Source organism: Dipteris shenzhenensis, chromosome 13 (genome assembly GCF_047967505.1).
Source record: "Dipteris shenzhenensis isolate YYH24624 ecotype China chromosome 13, Dip_SZ_1.0, whole genome shotgun sequence".
Classification (NCBI taxonomy): domain Eukaryota; kingdom Viridiplantae; phylum Streptophyta; class Polypodiopsida; order Gleicheniales; family Dipteridaceae; genus Dipteris; species Dipteris shenzhenensis.
In genome coordinates, this window is record NC_141608.1 from 49902718 (window position 1) to 49921295 (window position 18578).

Genomic DNA, 18578 nt, shown 5'->3' on the forward strand with positions numbered 1-18578 from the left:
AAGGGGATTGATTATAGTTTGGTCAAGGCATTAGAAACATTTATATAATTACAAAGAATAGCTAACAAATGTTTCCCAGTCTGTCATGTGTGGACATTTAGGTGATAGTTGCACTGGTAGCTCTCAATTCTCCATATTAGCCATGTGTTGTGTATTTTCCTTCACATGATTGGACTCTAGGGCCATGACTTTCCCCTTCTTGCGTACCATTTTCGAGTCACTCTCCAAAAGGATGGAGATTTGCAACTTAGGGAGAATGGTAGCTGGGCATGGAACCCTGGCATAGAGGCAAGCAGTGTGAAAACCATGCAACTATTGGCTGAGGGTGGTAATCTAGTGCTTGTGAACTATAGAAACTCAAATGTTACCAAGGAGACGGATAGTCGATGTTCTCTACAAATTGGGAGGCTTCTACACCATGGCAGTTTCCAATTACTCTGATGACTTGCTTCTCTACGCTTAATTCATCCAACCATCTAGTCCAAAAATTAGTTGTAATGGAGACAATATTCAGTTCCCCTCAAAGCGCTTCCACCAATAATGGTCCAGAAGCCCAGAGAGTTGTCAGAAACTACATCATCATCCAAGGCACGCATGTCAAGGCAAATCTCAAATGGGTCTTCACTGCAATAGATCAATCCTCAGCGCAATGGATGAATCCACTTATTCAAACTGAGAAATAAGGGCATGGGTGTCCTTATAATAATGATTTCAACTATTTGTGAAAGGAGGTTGCATATTCAGAACATTGTTATGATGAATGGCCTTATCCTTTAGCCGAGTTTGCATGCATGCTATTGTCCAATTAAAAATTTAAACTGTTTTGAAACATGGGTAAAAGGTTTTAAAGGCTACGATGCAGGCCTAAGGTTTGTAAACATTTCATTATTGATTTTGAAGCACAAGACTCATATACATGTGTCCATCGCTAGTCCTACATCCCAACCTTCTGCAGCAGTCGACTCTTGCTTCTTGGTTGACCTTCAATTGTACAGCAACTACTCCTCGGTTGCTTGTTTTCTCCACCAAAATGGTCTCCATGGACAACTTTACTTATGAGACCCATTACAACCATGCATGTATATATATAGAGACTGTCACCTGGGAAGACTATAAGCATGGCGATGTACTCGTCTTCTTTCTCAGCTTTGGCCCTCCTCTAAATGCTTCCTTACTCCGCATCCTTTGCCTCCCTCATTCGTCTTTATCCTTACTATCCACTGATGTAGCTATTTCCATTAGCAAACAGTTTTCTCACAGATGAAGAATTTCATGATACTCTTTCTCAGCTTTGGCCCTCCTCTAAATGCTTCCTTACTCCGCATCCTTTGCCTCCCTCATTCGTCTTTATCCTTACTATCCATTGATGTAGCTATTTCCATCAGCGAACAGTTTTCCCACAGATGAAGAATTTCGTGATACTCTCGGATTTCCTCCTAATTGGATTGCTCTGCCCATTGCCCTCAGTGGACCCTCATTGCTCAAACTATGAATTGCTGATGAAGAAAGGCCTAGCGGAGTGTGTGGGCTACAGGACGGATCCTCAGGCGAGAGGTACACTGATTGAGGATCTAGGGAGGAGCCAAGATGTAGAGCTGGGCAGGGATGGAGGAAGAGTTATGCGAGGAAAACTGGGCAAAGCATAAATTAGGCATTTTTAGAATTTTTGGAAGTGCATTTTTCTTATTGGACAATATGTTGATAGGTGGTTTCTCTTCATTAGCTCTAGTATGGACTTGAATGTCTCTCTCTCTCTCTCTCTCTCTCCCTCTCAACTTTCAATTCGCCCCTTTTCTATGCACCATCTCGAGCAGGCCACATGAATGAAATTCATCTTTTTTTTAATTTTTTGGGCCTGTGTTTGTTTTGGATCTTAGTGGTGTATGAAGGCTATTGTCAGTCGTGGACATGCAAAAAGGTAGCCATGTTTGGCAGTTGACCTAGAAGCATGTTTTTGTGCTTTGAAGTTTGCAAAGGCACAACTTGCATGCGTTGCACCTTGAGACCTTTGCATGTGGCAGTCAATGGCACACCTAGGGTAAAGGGGCTAGTAAAGAGGCCGGTGCCTTTAAAATGTCAGCACCCTCCCCTATTTTCTCCATGAAAAGACCCAATAAAGAAGCATGAGAAAGGCAAAATATTCTTAGGTGTCAAGCTCTTATGAAAAGTTAAGATAGTCTAAATGTGGCACAGTACTGGCTCACCAATGCCTTTAGTATTGGGTGTGTAAGTTTTCCACCAAGTTAATATTTTTTTCTCTTTTTTTTTTTTTGAAAAATTATATCCTTTCTCTATTTCCATATATGCATGCCCTTACATTTTGAAAAACACAAAAACAAGGTGAATGATATTCAATCATTCGTAAGGCTTGCCCAAGATCAAAAAAGTAAACAAAAAGGAATCCACTGAAAATGGTGTGAAGGAAGAGGAGATAAAGGTGAGGGGGGGAGAGAGAGAGAGAGAGAGAGAGAGAGAGAAGGGGGGGGTGGGAGAAAAGGTGGAGATCATGTGTAAGAAGAAGACTTGAGGAGACAAAGAAGGGAAGAGAGAGAGAGAGAGAGAGAGAGAGAGAGAGAGAGAGAAAGTCAACCACTTTAAAGTCTACATTCAAGTCCAATGAAGAAAAGCTAATAGGAAAAATGCACTTCCAAAAATTCAAGAAATGCCTAATTTCTGCTTTGCCAAAATCTCATCGTTGCTAAGGCTACCCTGAGGGTAGACAAAAAAAGTAAACAAAAAAGAATCCACTAAAAATGGTGTGGAGGAAGACTAGAGGAGATAAAGGGGAGAGAGGGAGAGAGAGAGAGAGAGAGAAGGGAGGGTGTGGGAGAAAAAGTGGAGATCCTGTGTAAGAAGACTTGAGGAGATAAAGAAGGGAAGAGAGAGAGAGAGAGGTGAGAGAGAGAGAGAGAGAAAGTCAACCACTTTAAAGTCTCCATTGAAGTCCAATAAAGAAGAGCCAATAGGAAAAATGCACTTCGCTTTCCCAAAATTGAATCGTTGCTAAGGCTACCTAGAGGGGGCATGCCAAAAACTATAGGCGCAACCCCTTCCACTATGAAAAAGATAGGAGTGCACAAGACTTACAGGTTCCTTCTTTTGTTCACTTTCAGCGAAGATCTCGTGCATTTATATGATTTCCTCTGCAATGGATTCCCTGTTCATGGGTTGTTTTGGATAGATTTGCTTTAAGTAAAGGCAATGCCAACTACATTTTTCGAGTGTTCATGAAATCGGCGATAAGAGTAAGGTCATCTCAAAGAAAGTCATGAAGCTCAATTGTAATATGCACCGCATTGAGGCTTATAAATTAGACCTTCACACAAAATTGTTTGGCATTCTATTTGTGCACCTATTTGCAAACACATTATTGGAGTCATGGCAGAGGCAGAGGTTCAACTCTCAAATGAATCTATGGATATGGACTCTTGCAATTTCCATAGAGGTCCTTCAGTCTTTGCAGATGTCGTTTCACTTTATTGTTTGATTCAAGCTTCTTATTCATGTTTACCATTTTTTTTCCCTTGAATCGTGACAGTTTTTGTGAAAATCGAAGAAAGGGTGGAAAGAAATTAGAGAGCGACGAAGCAATCTCTAAGATGCATCATGTTGGTAATATTTTGTTGCTTTCGAACCTGAGCTTTATGTATTTCTTCGTTGCTTTTGGCTCCTCCTCTATCTTTTAGAAAACTTTTTAAAGTGTGTATTACAACCGAGCTTTGTGTTTCGAGCTGTTCTCTATCTTGTGATCCCTTCTCTATCTTTGTCCTTTCATTGCTTTCACCCCATTCTTTGTCTCTCGCTATTTAGTGTGGTTTCTTTGCTTCCATGTGCAATTGTGACTCACAAGCTCTCACCTTGAACTTGTTCTGAACGTTGTTGAGAGTGTTAGTGTACAAAAAATAAAACGTGACGTGACATACTCATTTGACCAGTCCATAGTTGTGCTTGTTCTAAATGTTATTGAGAACATTGGTCTACAGGGAGATCAAAACTAAGTGACATTGTCGTTTCACGTTCGCAATCCTGCTATGCTTCTGTTGGATGAGCCAACTTATGGGCTCGATAGTGCAACAGCTCCCAGTGTGACGCAAATGCAACTCGCTTGTGAATCGTCATCTTTAGCATCCATCAACCTAGCTACATAATCCTTCAGCTAAACAATTCTTTCTTGCTCTTAGCTTTCATTCATCATGGATCCCTTCAACTTCACCTCTTTGATGCTGGGCACAAAATACCAGCTCAGGTGAATGTTTTGGAGTACACCATTGATGTTGTGGCATTAGAGGCAAAGCTTGCAGCTCTTTGCCAGTGCCCCCACACTTGTCCAAGCCCAATCCTACAATAACAAGACCACTTTCTCCTTGACATGGCTGACCTCGAAGGTGGCTATATGAACATGAGTGTGTCTCTTTAGGAAGTTCAAATGCAGCAAGCCACCAAATGTGCTTTTCCGATTGCACACTAAAATCTTCCCTAATGTCCTTATATTTGGCATGTCCGAGGGCTTTATTCATCAAAGTAATACTAACCCTCTCCAACTTGTGGCCTTTTACAACCTCACACTCATCCAATTTGATAACGAATACTAACTTTCCTTCACAATCTGAAAGATTGAAATATTTAGAGAAGATTTTAATAAAAATTGCAGCTCTCTAAACAATATAATTTTAACCTCATTAAAGCAGCTCACGAAAAGCTTTCTTATGCCAACGTTATGTGTAATCGTGTTGAGCCTATCGTGATATGACACAAGGATCTTCTAGCCATTCACCATATAGGGAAAACCTCAAAAACTAGGAAAAAGGAGTAAATTTCCTAGACATAATGATGCATTTGGGTATGTATATCTAGGAAAGCTCATTTCCTAGATAAAATGCATACCTCTATCATGGAAAAGAGGTGGTCACCTAGGAAATTAGATGAGTGTGTTACATTTCCAGATAGGAAAACTCATTGCCTAGATACCTCTATCTAGGAAAAAGAGGTTTTCACCTGGGAAATAAGAAGTGTGTGTTACATTCCTATATAGGAAATCTCATTCCCTATATACCATATAGACCTCTATCTAGGAAAAGAGGTGGTCACCTAGGAAATTATAAGACTAGTGTGTTACATTATTCCTATATATATAAAAGTTCCTTAATATTCACATAGGAGATTAGACTATACACTTGGATAACGAAGCAAATGTGATCAATTGGATGCTACATTAGTCTTTATCTAGGAAATTAGAACGCAAGAATGTATCTTGTGCTATGCATGGTATAATAAGTCATTATTGTTGTAGTTTACTTGAGGAAATGAGTTGTTTATCTAGGAATTTTGTATTCTCATGTTGAAAAGCTTTTTTAATTTTAAAAAATGATCATTTATAATTTTTGAACCAATATATTTTACATACATAAGAAGCTTATATAGGATGATTATCTTGATTCTATCTTTAAATTGCTATTTTATTTATTATATACATGTAATAAACATTAAAAGAATTTTAAATGAAATGATTTATTTCTAAGGACAATACTCAAACTGCCAAATGCGTACTAATAAACATACAATGTGTAATGATTAAAATACATTGTGCAATTTCAAATTGATATTCAAATGAAAATGTCATTGAAGATAACAATGCAATTAATATTCATCAAAATTCTCAATTATATTATCATGTTTTCTAAGATAAAAGTATAAATGAAGAAAAATTAATAATAATAAAGGGTGAATAAGTTCATAAGCTACAAAATGCATGATGAGTGCATGATGCACATTGGCAATTTGGTTGTTTAAATGTAAGGTTCAGCTATCTCAAACTTTCTATGATAAAAATATAACTCAAAATAAAATTTTAAAAACATAAGATAAATAAATTTTATAATTTAATAATGAATGAGTAATCTAAGATAAGTAATTGACTAGGGATATTCTATCCATAAGCCTAAAACATCAAGCATCTGCACGTGGATCTTTCTAGGGATATTAAAAAAACTTAACTTTAGGGCCTTGCAAACTTTGGTGGCAATACAATGGTGGGACATACGGATGTCGATGTCTATTGTGCATTTTTCCTTCATGTACGTAGCATCCACATTCGAATGTGGACATGTTGCATTCTCGATGGCCCATTCGACATCCGATTCAATTGAGACTTTGCAAGGATAATTATTTTAAGACTCATGCAAATTTTGGTACTAATCCGAATATGGTGGGACATATGAATGTCCTTCTTTGATGTGTATTTTTCCTTGATGTACGTATGCTCCACATGTATATTGGGGCATTTTGCCTTCCCGAAAGCACATATGACATCTCATGCACTTGAGCCCTCCTTGAGCAAAACAAGTTATTTTAAAACCCCTAAGTTTGGTGCCAATCTGAGGTGGGACATCTGGATGGCACAGTCTGAAACATATTTTTCCTTGAGATATGTATGATCCACATGCAGATTGGGGCATTCCACCTTCTCGACAACACATTGGTCATTGACATCTGATACACTAGAGACTTTGCATGGACATTAAAACAACTTGTCTTAAGAGTCATGTAAAGTTTGGAACCAACCCAACGGTGGGACATATGGATGTGTCGTCCAATGCGTACATTTCCTTAACACACGTAGGATGGATGCACATGCGAATTGGGGCCTTTTGCCTTCCTGGTGGCACATTTGGTGTCCAATGCATGTCGAGCTTTGCAAGGACATAAAAAACACCTAGCTTAAGTGCCTTGAAAACTTTGGTGTGAATCCAATGGTGGGACATATGGATGTAAGTGTCTGTTGCACATTTTTCCTTCACATACATAGCATCCACATGCAAATATGGACATTCTACCTTCCAAGTGGCACATTCTGGATCCAATGCACCTGATACTCTGCACAAACATCAAATAAATTATTTTAAGACTAGTACAAATTTTAGTGCCGATCCGATGGTGGGACACATGCATGTCCTTGTCCAATGTGTATTTTTCATACATAAGATCCACACGTGGATTGGGGCACTCTACCTTCTTAGCAACACATATGGCACCCGATGCACTCAAGAGCCTTTGCAAGGACATCCAAACCACTTGCTTTAAGGCTTGTGCAAAGTTTGGTGTTGATCTGATGTGGGATATAAGGATGTCAATGTCATTGCAATTAAGACTTTTCAAGGATATCAAAACCAATTATTTTAAGACTTGTGAAAATTTTAGTGCCAATCTGATGGTGGGACGTAGAGATGTCCTCGTCTGATGTGTCATTTCCCTTGACATACGTATGAGCCACATTTGGATTGGGGCATTCCCACTTCACATCACATACAAAAAGTTTTAGTGCCAATATGACATTTAAATCACTTTTTTCCAAACCTTGTAAATTTTGGTGCCAATACGACAGTAAACATATGGAAGTCGGTGTTCGTTGCACATTTTTCCTTCACATATGTAGCATCCAAATGCGAATATGGACATTCTGCCTCCCCGATGACACATACGATATCCAATGCACTTGAGAATTTTTGAGGACATAAAAAATAATTATTTTAAGACCTCTGCAAATTCTAGTATCAATTCGATGGTGGGACATACAGATGTCCTCCTCTGATGTATATTTTTCCTTCACATCCACGTGGATTTGGGGCATTCTACCTTCTCAATAGCAAATACATCACTTGATGCACCTGAGCCTTTGCAAGAATGTTTAAAGTGCTTGTTTTAAGATTCCTATAAATTTTGGTGCCGATCCAACAGTGGGATATACGGATGTCAGTATTCGTTGCATGTTTTTCCTTCACATACATAGCATCCACATGCATATAATATGGGCATTCTTGTCTCTCGATGGCACATTTGACATCCAATGCATGTGAGACTTTTCAAGGACATCAAAACTAATTATTTTAAGACTTGCAAATTTTGGTGTCGATCCAATGGTGGGACATATGGATGTCCCAATCCGGTGTGTATTTTTCCTTAACATACGTATGATCCACCCGAATATGGGCATTCTTGTTTCCCAATTGCACATTTGGCATCTGATGCACTCTAGACTTTGCAAGGACATCAAAACAAATTATTTTAAGACATGCAAATTTGGGTGCCGATCCGATGGTGTTACATATGGATGTCCTTGTCTCGTGTGTATTTTTTGTTGACATACATATGATCCACATGTCGCTGGGGGAGAATTGCCTTCTCGGTAGCACAAACATCACCAGCTGCACCTGATCCTTTGTAAGAACATTGTTAAACTTGTCTTAAGACCCCCACAAAGTCTGGTGTCTGATCTGATGTGTCTGATCTGATGGTAGGATATATGGGTATCGATGTCCATTGCACATTTATCCTTCACATACGTAGCATCTACATGCAAATATGGGCATTCTTGTTTCCTAGTCGTACATCCAGCATCCGATGCACCTAAGACTTTGCAAGGACATAAAAACCAACTATTTTAAGACTTGTGAAAATTTTGATGCAGATCCAAGGGTGAGAAATATGGATGTCCTTATTCGATGTGTAGTTTTCCTTGATATACATATGATTGACATGTGGATGGGGGCAAATTGCCTTCTTGGTAGCACATATAGCACAAGATGCACTCGATACTTTGCAAGGACATTAAAAAATCTTGCTTTAAGACCACTACAAGGTGTGGTTCTAATCCGATGGTGGGATATACGGATGTCGGTCTTTGTTGCATTTTATGGGCATTCTTGCTTCCCGGTCGCACATTTGGCATCCAATGTACCTGAGACTTTGCAAAGATATAAAAACCAATTATTTCAAGACTTGTGGAAATTTTGGTGCTGATCCAATGGTGGGAAATATGGATCTCCTTGTTCGATGTGTTGTTTTCCTTGACATACATATGATCCACATGTGGATGGGAGAAAATTGCCTTCCCAATAGCACATACAGCACCAGATGCACCCGATCCTTTGCAAGGACATTATAAAAACTTTTTTTAAGACCCCTGCAAATTTTGATGCCAATCTAATTGTGGGATATATAGATGTCAGTGTCCGTTACACATTTTTTCTCACATACGTAGCATCCACATTTGAATATGGGAATTCTTGTTTCTTGGTGGCACATTGGCCTCCGATCCACTTGAACTCTGCAAGGACATCAAAATCAATTATTTTGAGACTTGTGCAAATTTTGCTGTTGATGCGATGGTGGGAAATATCATCCATATAGATTTTAGATACCTTATATGCATGACTGATACTATTCTAACATATACATGTATACTTTATGTTTATATGCTTGTCTCCTCATGTTCATCCCAGGGTGGTCCTAATGGTTGTATGCATAAGGCTTAAAATGTTTATGTGCTTAAGATCCTAAACATGTGGGCATAAGACAATGTAAGTATATAAGTTTATAAGCATACTTATGTCATGTTGAGAATGTAAGTATATACATCTAGGCATATATATGCATATAACTATATAAACATGCTCTTATACTCACATGTTGTTTAGGCTCTTATACTCACATGTTGTTATGCTCGTATGCTCAAATGCTCATATGCTTTTATGGTCATATGCTAGTATGCTCATGTGTTCTTTTTCACATATGCTCATATGCTCATATGCTTGTATGCTCACACGCTTTTAAGAGAGAAAACTTGAATATTTCTCTAATGAAGTTCATGTGCATTTCATTATATTACAACCTTTACATGATAGAATTGAGGACATAAAAAATATCTATATAACCATATATTAAACAATTTATACAATATATATACATATAACTTCTACAACCACACAAATATCATCATATAATGACCATATATGCAAACATATAAATGCTAATATACATGACCATATATATGAACATATTTAAAAAAGTAAGTATAACAATGGACCGCGTGCTTCTTGCCTAACTCAAACCATTCCTTGTTGGCCACCTCCTTGGCTCTCCTTGAGAGCTCTGCATGCAAGGTGAGCCAAACCTCCTCATCAATCATTGGAGAGAAACCACTCTACTTCTTTGGGGCCATGGCTTCCACATAGGAGGGGACACCTCGACTCGTCATTGTCGAGGTCCTACTATCAGTCCTCCTCCTCGTCGATTTGACTAGGTGCAGCATGATCACCTTCAACACTCATGGTATCTTCCCCACAAGTTTGCAAATATGGGCATTCTTGTTTGTCGATCACACATCCGGCATTCGATGCATTTGAGACTTTGCAAGGACATACAAACTAATTAAGTTCCACCTAGATGACTCTGTGTAGCTCATCCATAAGTTACCGCAAGCTCCTACTCAAATATCTCAGTTGCTTGAATGCCTTTGCATAGCTCATCCAAAGAATTTCATGGAGAGATGGCACAATCTTTCAAAAGGTACAAGAGTAGAGTTATAAGGACACTTTGCAAGTGAGTATAGACAAAATGAAAGATACAATCGTGGACTCTTTCAAGTAGGAAACTACCACCTACTTACTTTTTGTAGAGTATGGGGGAAAATGAGCGAAAACATGGTACTTGTGGTGAGATAGTGTCATGACTAGCTCCTATGAAGTTCATGGTCTGATTTGAGATAGAGAAAGGATGCAATACATTGAGCGAGCCTCTGAGTGCATCAACTATCTCATTGAGAGGCACCCAATTGTAAGGGGTATTATGCATTCTGATGTGTTGCTCGACATCCAAGGATATAGAGTGTAGCATTATTCACTCGCTATGCTCGACATTGTCTAATCTACTTTGAGGCTATTTGCCTCATCAAGCACCCATAGAAATCTTTCATGTGAATTGCATCCTCCTTGTTTGATTTCATCGGAATTTGAGCAAGTCGCGGCCGACAACCATGTAGTAAAAAGCTACTAAGATGTAAACTCATTAGGGGGGTAGTGGTGGTGATATTGTGGGAATTTATGATTGGGAAACGTTTTGGGGGCCACCTCATCACCGCCCTCTTTCATGCCACAACTGTGCCCACTCTCTCACTGCCCATGATCATTGGTCATTGCAATAGACTCTACCGCCCTCTTTCCCACCTAATATCAATGACATTGAAGTAAACTCTCACCGCCCTTTGGAGCCTAAAATCAATGTTCATTGCAGAGAAGAGGAGGCAAACTTCGAAGTAAAAGTACTTGCAATTGCTGGCGTTGTTGTCGAGGCCTGAGGATGTACGTGTACAATTTAGAGTCTAAAGAGTAAAGAGCTAGCCACTATTTACACAACTGTTTGTAGATGACTCAAATTACATTTGTAAGGCAGACTCAAAATAGTTGAAGCTCATGCTTGGGCTGTTTGAGATGCACTGTGAAGCCTTGGCTCCAAGATACAGTGGGAGAAGTTGAAGGCTCTGTATGTGTCTAGGAAAGGGCCACTGGAATGGATGAGAGCCACAGGTATCCAACAGGTTCCAAGAGGGCAGGTGATTAGAGACCTTGCGGTCCCCATAGGGATAGGCATCTCCATAAGACAACGGTTTTTGTGGTGGTGGCCTAAGTTTAAGTCAAAGATCAAGGTTTGGTCTAAGGTCCCTCTGAGCTTGCTGGGCAGATGAACGGTGGTCAAACACATCCTAGCCCAATCTACTTTCTACATACTGTCAGTATTTGCTTTCTATAAGACTCATTTGCTGCAGATTGAAAAGGAACTGAGATCCTTCATTTGGAAGAAGACAAGGTGGAAGTGGCTCTCGTGGTCTGCCGTACTCTGCTCTCCTAAGAAGTTGGGGGGTTTTGGTATCCCTAACTTGAGGAGAAGGTCAATCTCCTTCCTTATGAAACTATGGGTGCAGTACTTGGATTCTAAGGAGCCGTGGACAGGTTTTCTAAAGGAGGCAATCCGCTCTGCCTCTATCAGATACTTCCCGGATATGGAGATGTGGACTAAGGTCTTTTCTATTGCCCTGCTCTGTCTAAAGTCTAGCTTTCACAATAGGCTAGTTGTTGCATGGAAGGAGGGCATCATGTTGCTCAGGTGGAAAGGACTACCTGTGGGTGGCTTGGACTTCTCCCTTAAATTGTCACCATGGTGGCAAGCAACGTGGTCAGGTGGAGGGTGCTTTGCGATGGGGAAGGAAGCTTTCGTAGGGAGGATAGTAGCAAAGGGGATTCTTGTGTGAGAGGACCTCTGGGACCCATTCATGGGTGATTGGCTATCTCCCTTATAGGTTGGGGTTAAATTTATGCTGTCCCAAGATGAATTGTGTCTGGTGAGTGAGATATTGAGTAGGATCCCATGTGAATGGCCCTCTAATCCTTGGCCTTTGATTGGTTTCATAGCGGATGAGTGGGAATGGGGGCTGGGAATACCCCTTCATAAGCTAACTGTGAAGATGATGGATAGACTCCTAGCGCATAATGAGGACTGGTTCCAGAAGGCCAATGACAGATGGCTAAGAAGTGATCTGGAGCACACTTGGAGGAAGAGTAGAACGGGCCTGGAAAGCTACCCCTTTAGCAAGGTGAACTTTTTTATGTGGAGAATAGTGGGTGGCCACTTCCTGGTTGGTAGCCATGTCCCTTGGCTACAGGTGGATGATAGATGTAAGATCTATAGATCCTCCGCTAAAACTATTATGCACCTATTTTGGGGGTCCTCGTGGGTGAGGAATGTGTGGAGCACCGTTCGAACACTCTGTGCTAAGACGCTGGGTTTAGAGTTCATATCCAAGGGAGCTACTATGTTTGGCATGGATCTAGCAGCAGATAGAATTGAACTATGTAACATTATCAGATACGCGATATTGGGTAGCCAAATATGAGGCTTCGGTTAGTAGGAATGTTGTTTTTTCCCAGTCCAGTAAGCACGCTGTTATGGATGCTACTATCCAGGTTAGATGGCTAGTGGCCAAGTGGTTGGATGAAGCTGCCAGAGCTCGTTTGCAGAGCGTTTTGTATGAAACTTCATTTGGTGGTTTTTGAGTAGTAGACCTCTTTTATTTAAAAAAAAAAAAAAGAGCTAGCCCCTGGGAATTGAACCGGGCTGCTGCTACTGATTTGCCGCTCTGCGTCGACCTAGCCCTACCGTCGTACCCTTGAAGATTGACGACGTCACAAGGTATTTACAACCTTCCTATGGGTCGATCTCGTTTCTTGCAAATGATTGGGGATTAAAGTCTAGAACTGTGTTCCTGCGTATGTTCGACATTGTACTATTTAGGTTGATCAGCTTTGGTGGAATCGTGGAAATTATATTTTGGGTCTCGACTCTTGAGACTCGACAGCTAGCTCTGCTGCCAGTGAGTGTTGTCTGGCTCCATTATCCATAATACTGCCATACTCTAGTGAGTACACTGGTGACTGGTGACTGAATTGTCTCCATAATACGGCTCTTGGCGACCTCAGTCTCACTGCTTCTGCTTCTGTCGAGGGTTGCATCCTGAGCAGAGACTTTATTTTATGCTGCTCGAAACTCCCCTGAGTACCTACTACCGTTCATCCAGTGTTGTGCAGAATGGTTCAGCCAATGGTGGCCAGATCTGCTAAGGATTTCTTGGACTACCCAATGCTAGCACCTTCACAGCGTGCGCTCACTTTAATTTCCTTCGGAATGCATTGCCAAGGGAAGCTTCATCACTGTGTGTGCATAGTTGAGGAAATAATTCACCTAGGGAGTATCTCAATCCTCACTCTACGTGCACTCTTGGGGAGACCTCTAGCTGCAGCGACTGCGTAATCAATGAGAAATAGCCAGATAGGTTGGGCACATGAAGTCTCTTCCGATAGCATTCCATCAAGTAGATTCCTACTGGAGGCAATCAGATTTAGGGGCACATGTCAGCCTGAAGCTCATTGGACCCTATCGGAGTTATGGGCACATGTTAGGATTGAAATCCGGTAGGTGAGAGAAGTATTCCTATTGGATATCCCCCTCTTGCCGGACCTTGCCTGCCTGTGTAGTCCAATTGCATGAGTCCAGCATTTGATTGCCTTTCGGTAGTCCCTGCCTGAACCATGCCTGAACCACATGCTGCATGTGCCCAGGGTGAGAGATTAGGCCTTGGCTTGCAACAATGGCAGCAAGAGTTCAAATGACGAACAAGGGTCAAAAGAATGTGCATAGAATCCATTATTTTCATCTCCAGGCTGTCTATTCTGCATATGTAATTACGTGCGACTAATAAACCACCATAAGCTATGCCAGCAATACATATGCAAAGGTCGCAACCTCCTCACACTCTTGATAGAGAGAGAGAGAGGAATGCACTCAAATGCAGGATCCAAGTCCTACTTCCACCCTTGATAGAGAGGCAAGAACACATATGCGAGAGTCTGGTTCTACTTCTAATTCTGGGAGATGAGCAAGAAGGGTATGGTGCAATTGCACTATCTATTGTCGTGGAGGACGTGAGGTAGCACCTTTGACTCTCACCAAACACCAACAAATTCAAGAAAGATATACAAGGATACTCTCAAATTTTGGGTTTTCAACATTGGGTGACGAGATCCTCAAGGATGTCATGGGTTTAATGCTGAAGGAGAGGATGATTTTAGCTACAATGAGGATGGTTTCTTTGAGGACACTGGGGTTAAGGATGATGAGGATCCATAAGAGGAGAGGATCCACAAAAGAATGAGGATGATGACGTACAAGAAAACATGCACTTCACCTTACAAGAAAGATGCATTGACATGCAAGGTTTGTGGGATAGGCATCAAGCATCGATTTCAAGATGAGATGCTTCAGCTATTATTTGGAGATATGGGAGACAAGAGGGTCGAAAAGAGAAACTCTATCCACAAGAAGCAAAGTCTTAGCTCATTGTTGGTTCAACTTCCGCCGACATGGGATGGTGATCTTGATGGAGTTAGAGTTCCACCTTGTTGGAATCAGCTAAATAACTTGTGCACTGGTTTGGGTAAGGACATGATTGTGTTTGATTATGTCCCTTTGTGTCAACAACTATCACTCTACTAACAAAGAGCCGGTCCTTGTGCCATGATCTTCTTACAATGTGGTGCAATCGGGAGCAATGGCTAGGGAAAGCACGGAATGATCAACCAGAACATATCTGTGAGTTTTGGGATGGTATGAAATGCTGGGATAATCAACAATTCTAGAATCCCAACTTGACGTATGAGTTGTCAGTTATTTGTGAGAAATCTTATTGCAAGGCGTATATGACTTTCCCGCCCTCCAACCGGTCATAAGTACTATGAGATGGTTGGAATGCAAAAGCACAAGTATATGACTTCACATGTGAGTGATGTCGCTCTCATATTAGATGTCAGAAGAAGATTCAATATGTAAGTAGCTATTTATTTGTATCTATATTAGATATTATTTTTGTTTTTAGTATGTTGATTGGATGCTAACTCCTCTCTTTTCATAATATGGTAGGGCGATCCTCGTAACTTTGCCTTGTGTGCCCACTTTGATGGTTTTCAAGCTTCTTGTACAATTAAAAAAGATTACGGTATGGTAGAGGTTCTTTGAATGTTGGAAAGAGATCAATCATTGAGGCGCTACCTGTGATTTTTATACCTATTAGTAGTAAAAAGCTAATGCGACATTTCGATGATATTTTGGATGCATTTTTAAGCCCATTGATTTTTGAGCTGGAAATCCTATTCACTGAAGGGATAGAGCTTTATTACAACTATCAAGTCCATTTCAAACCATGCACTTGCCATGTCAGCAAAGTGTAAGCTCATGATGGTGACTGGGATCACCCTGCTCAATGCAAAGTTGGGCTTGCCAAGGATGGTGGTCAAGCTTTCTGTCATAGGGACAAAGCATAAGTTACATTGGATACTTTGAACACAAAGTTCATAGCACGATATATATATGATGGGAATAGGTATCAAGCACGATACCCTCCTGAAAAAAGATCAATCATTGAAATGATAGACGCATTGTCCTTATCAAAGAGAGTGTACACACAACAATAGAAAGAGGTTGTTTTACAAAATGCAGACTTGTCACGAGAGTCAATTCTTTGGAGGTTACATAACTTGTATGGCTTTGATATCTCCTTGGATGTTGTTTACAATGTCATGCATATACTTTCACTGAACTTGTTCAAAAAATTCATCTCCTTTCTAATTAAAGGATCATCAAATAATCTTAAAAAAGCAATCGATGGAGCTGCTGAAGAGGTTTACAAGGTCTCTCCAAACTCAATCCATTTTGGACGATGACCTCGAAATCCAAGCAAGTACCATGATAGCTTCAAGGCGGAGGAAAATAAAAAATTTATCCAGTGGTGCTTACCCTATATCCTTAGTGAAGTACAAGGTATACCCACATGCTTACATGACTTGGGACTCCTCTTAGTTGATATCGCTCACTTGTTTTACAACCATACTCATGACAAAGGATGGTCTGAGTCAGATATGCAAGTGGTAAGAACTTTACTACTAGCTTGGAGAGTCATGAAAGAGGAATATATGGGTCCAAATTCATTTCCTCTTGAACATGTGGCAGGTTTGTGCTTTCTCTTACATTGCATGAAACTTTTTTTTAAATAAAACTTGCATATATAATTTAAAAAGCATCTTATTAATTTATAATCATGTTTATATAGGAAATGGAGAATACATTGCATGAAACTTTTTTTTATAAAACTTGCATATATAATTTAAAAAGCATCTTATTAATTTATAATCATGTTTATAAAGGAAATGGAGAAATATTTGATCATATCATAAGGCACAGTATGCATGCTATTTATTGATGCTTTGGTTTTGAGCGAAACATGTGCACGTATGTGAACATATCTACAAACAACCAAAGGAATGAGATATCCTATGTTCAATATCATACTTGCAAGTTATTCACTTGGACTTTTAGTCATATACAAAGAGGCAAAGATGGTCTTCTACCTTTTGCTAGATTTCTTAGAGACACACATAGATGCCTTGTTCTTCCTGATGGATATGCCAATGTATATTTAAGAAATCATGGCTGCCCTGATTGGCATAAGTGTGGGATTCTTGAAGTGTCTTCTATTGAGAAAGAAAGAGAAATATGGAGTGCTGACATTCAATATGGTCAAGGATATCCATGTGAGGGGATTCTACAACAAAAAGGCATTGCAATTGCTAGAAAGAGAAAGACATATCGCAACCTAGAAGATGCAGAAGTTCGCTATGCAGAGCTCTTGAAAGGTGTCATGGCAAATTTGGAAATGCCATTGAGTACAAGAAATTATTGTTAAAGGGAGAGCTTTACCAGGTGGGAGATGAGGTGGTTGTGAAATCAGATGATAATGTTGAAGACTCCTCAGGTGTGGAAAACTGCCATCCAACATGATCGAGAGTTCATGTTTTTCTTTGGTGCACAATATTATAGGCAACGTATCAACATTGCGGATGGGGTGGAGGCTTTGGAAATACATGATGCCACGGGAATGAGTCTCTTACAAAAAAGCCGCATTCCTTTTACTTGATTTTGCATACGTCCTGTAACTTCTTTGTTACATAAATTCATACCTTTACCCAAGGGATCTAATAGTCTGATTGCATATGAATGAAAGGATACTCTAGTTCATAAGAGATTATTGAGTTCGTGGTTCCCTAGCTCTGTACCTCCATGGCCAGAGGAGAGTGATGTGATGCTAGTAAAAGTAAATGAGGATATGCTAGGTTCTCAAGATCACAATATGATGTGATCTGGGAGACGGACATTCAAAATAAGCAAGTATGACTAGCATTGTTAAAAGAAGACCAAAGGATAGGACAGAAGTGCAAAGTAGATATTGAAGAGGAAGAATGGGGGAGTTGGAGTTGTTGTATTATGTTGTGTGAATGGATCACTGTTGCAAGGAAGAGAGTGGAGGTTGATGGACTTGTGAGAAGCCTTCCAACGGCTTAGAAATCTAGTCTGTAACTATTGATTTCGAATGAGCTATCTTTTTTATTGGACTTTTTTGGTATTTATACATACATAAAGATAAACAGCCATTGATGTTTCTCTTTTGAAAAATTATATGTACATTTTGACTTATTCTTTGTAATTCAAGAGTGGTAGCTTTCATGGGGGCTAAAGAGAATCCTTTAAAGGTAATCCTAAACTTAAATTCATCTTCTCCTTTTGCTTTATTCTTTCTTTTATTTAAATAAGTATGTAGAAGCTTATGTGTTAAGTCAAATTCGTAAGATTTTCGATTTTATTTTCACGAGATATTCTTGAATTCTTTTATATAGATTTGTTCTTGATGAAATTGACAACCTTTGTATTTGCAACAGGATTCTTTGTCTTGCTTTCATCATGGGTGCACAACTTAGTCGTGGTGATGTTGCTCGCTTTTTTGAGCATATTTTAAAGTCAAAAGAGCTGAGTCCTATGGTACAAGACATGCTCGCTACTGTCAAAGCCCCAACCACATAGGATGATATTCCTTTTAACATGTCAGAGGTCAAGGAGAAGATGAATGGTAGATGTAGACCTAACATTGACCCTTTGGCAAAGACACCCACATATGAGCAAATATTTCGTGTTCCAAAAAAAAAAGATCGTGATGCTAGCAAGCTGTATGGGAAAGAGCTTCTCTTGAAGCACTTTAAAGTGCAACATTCTGTTTATGTGTCAACTGGCATTGTGTTCATAGTTGGTTTGAGAACACCAATCTAGACTTGCATCACAATCCAAAAGGGAAAGAGCAAATCAAAGAC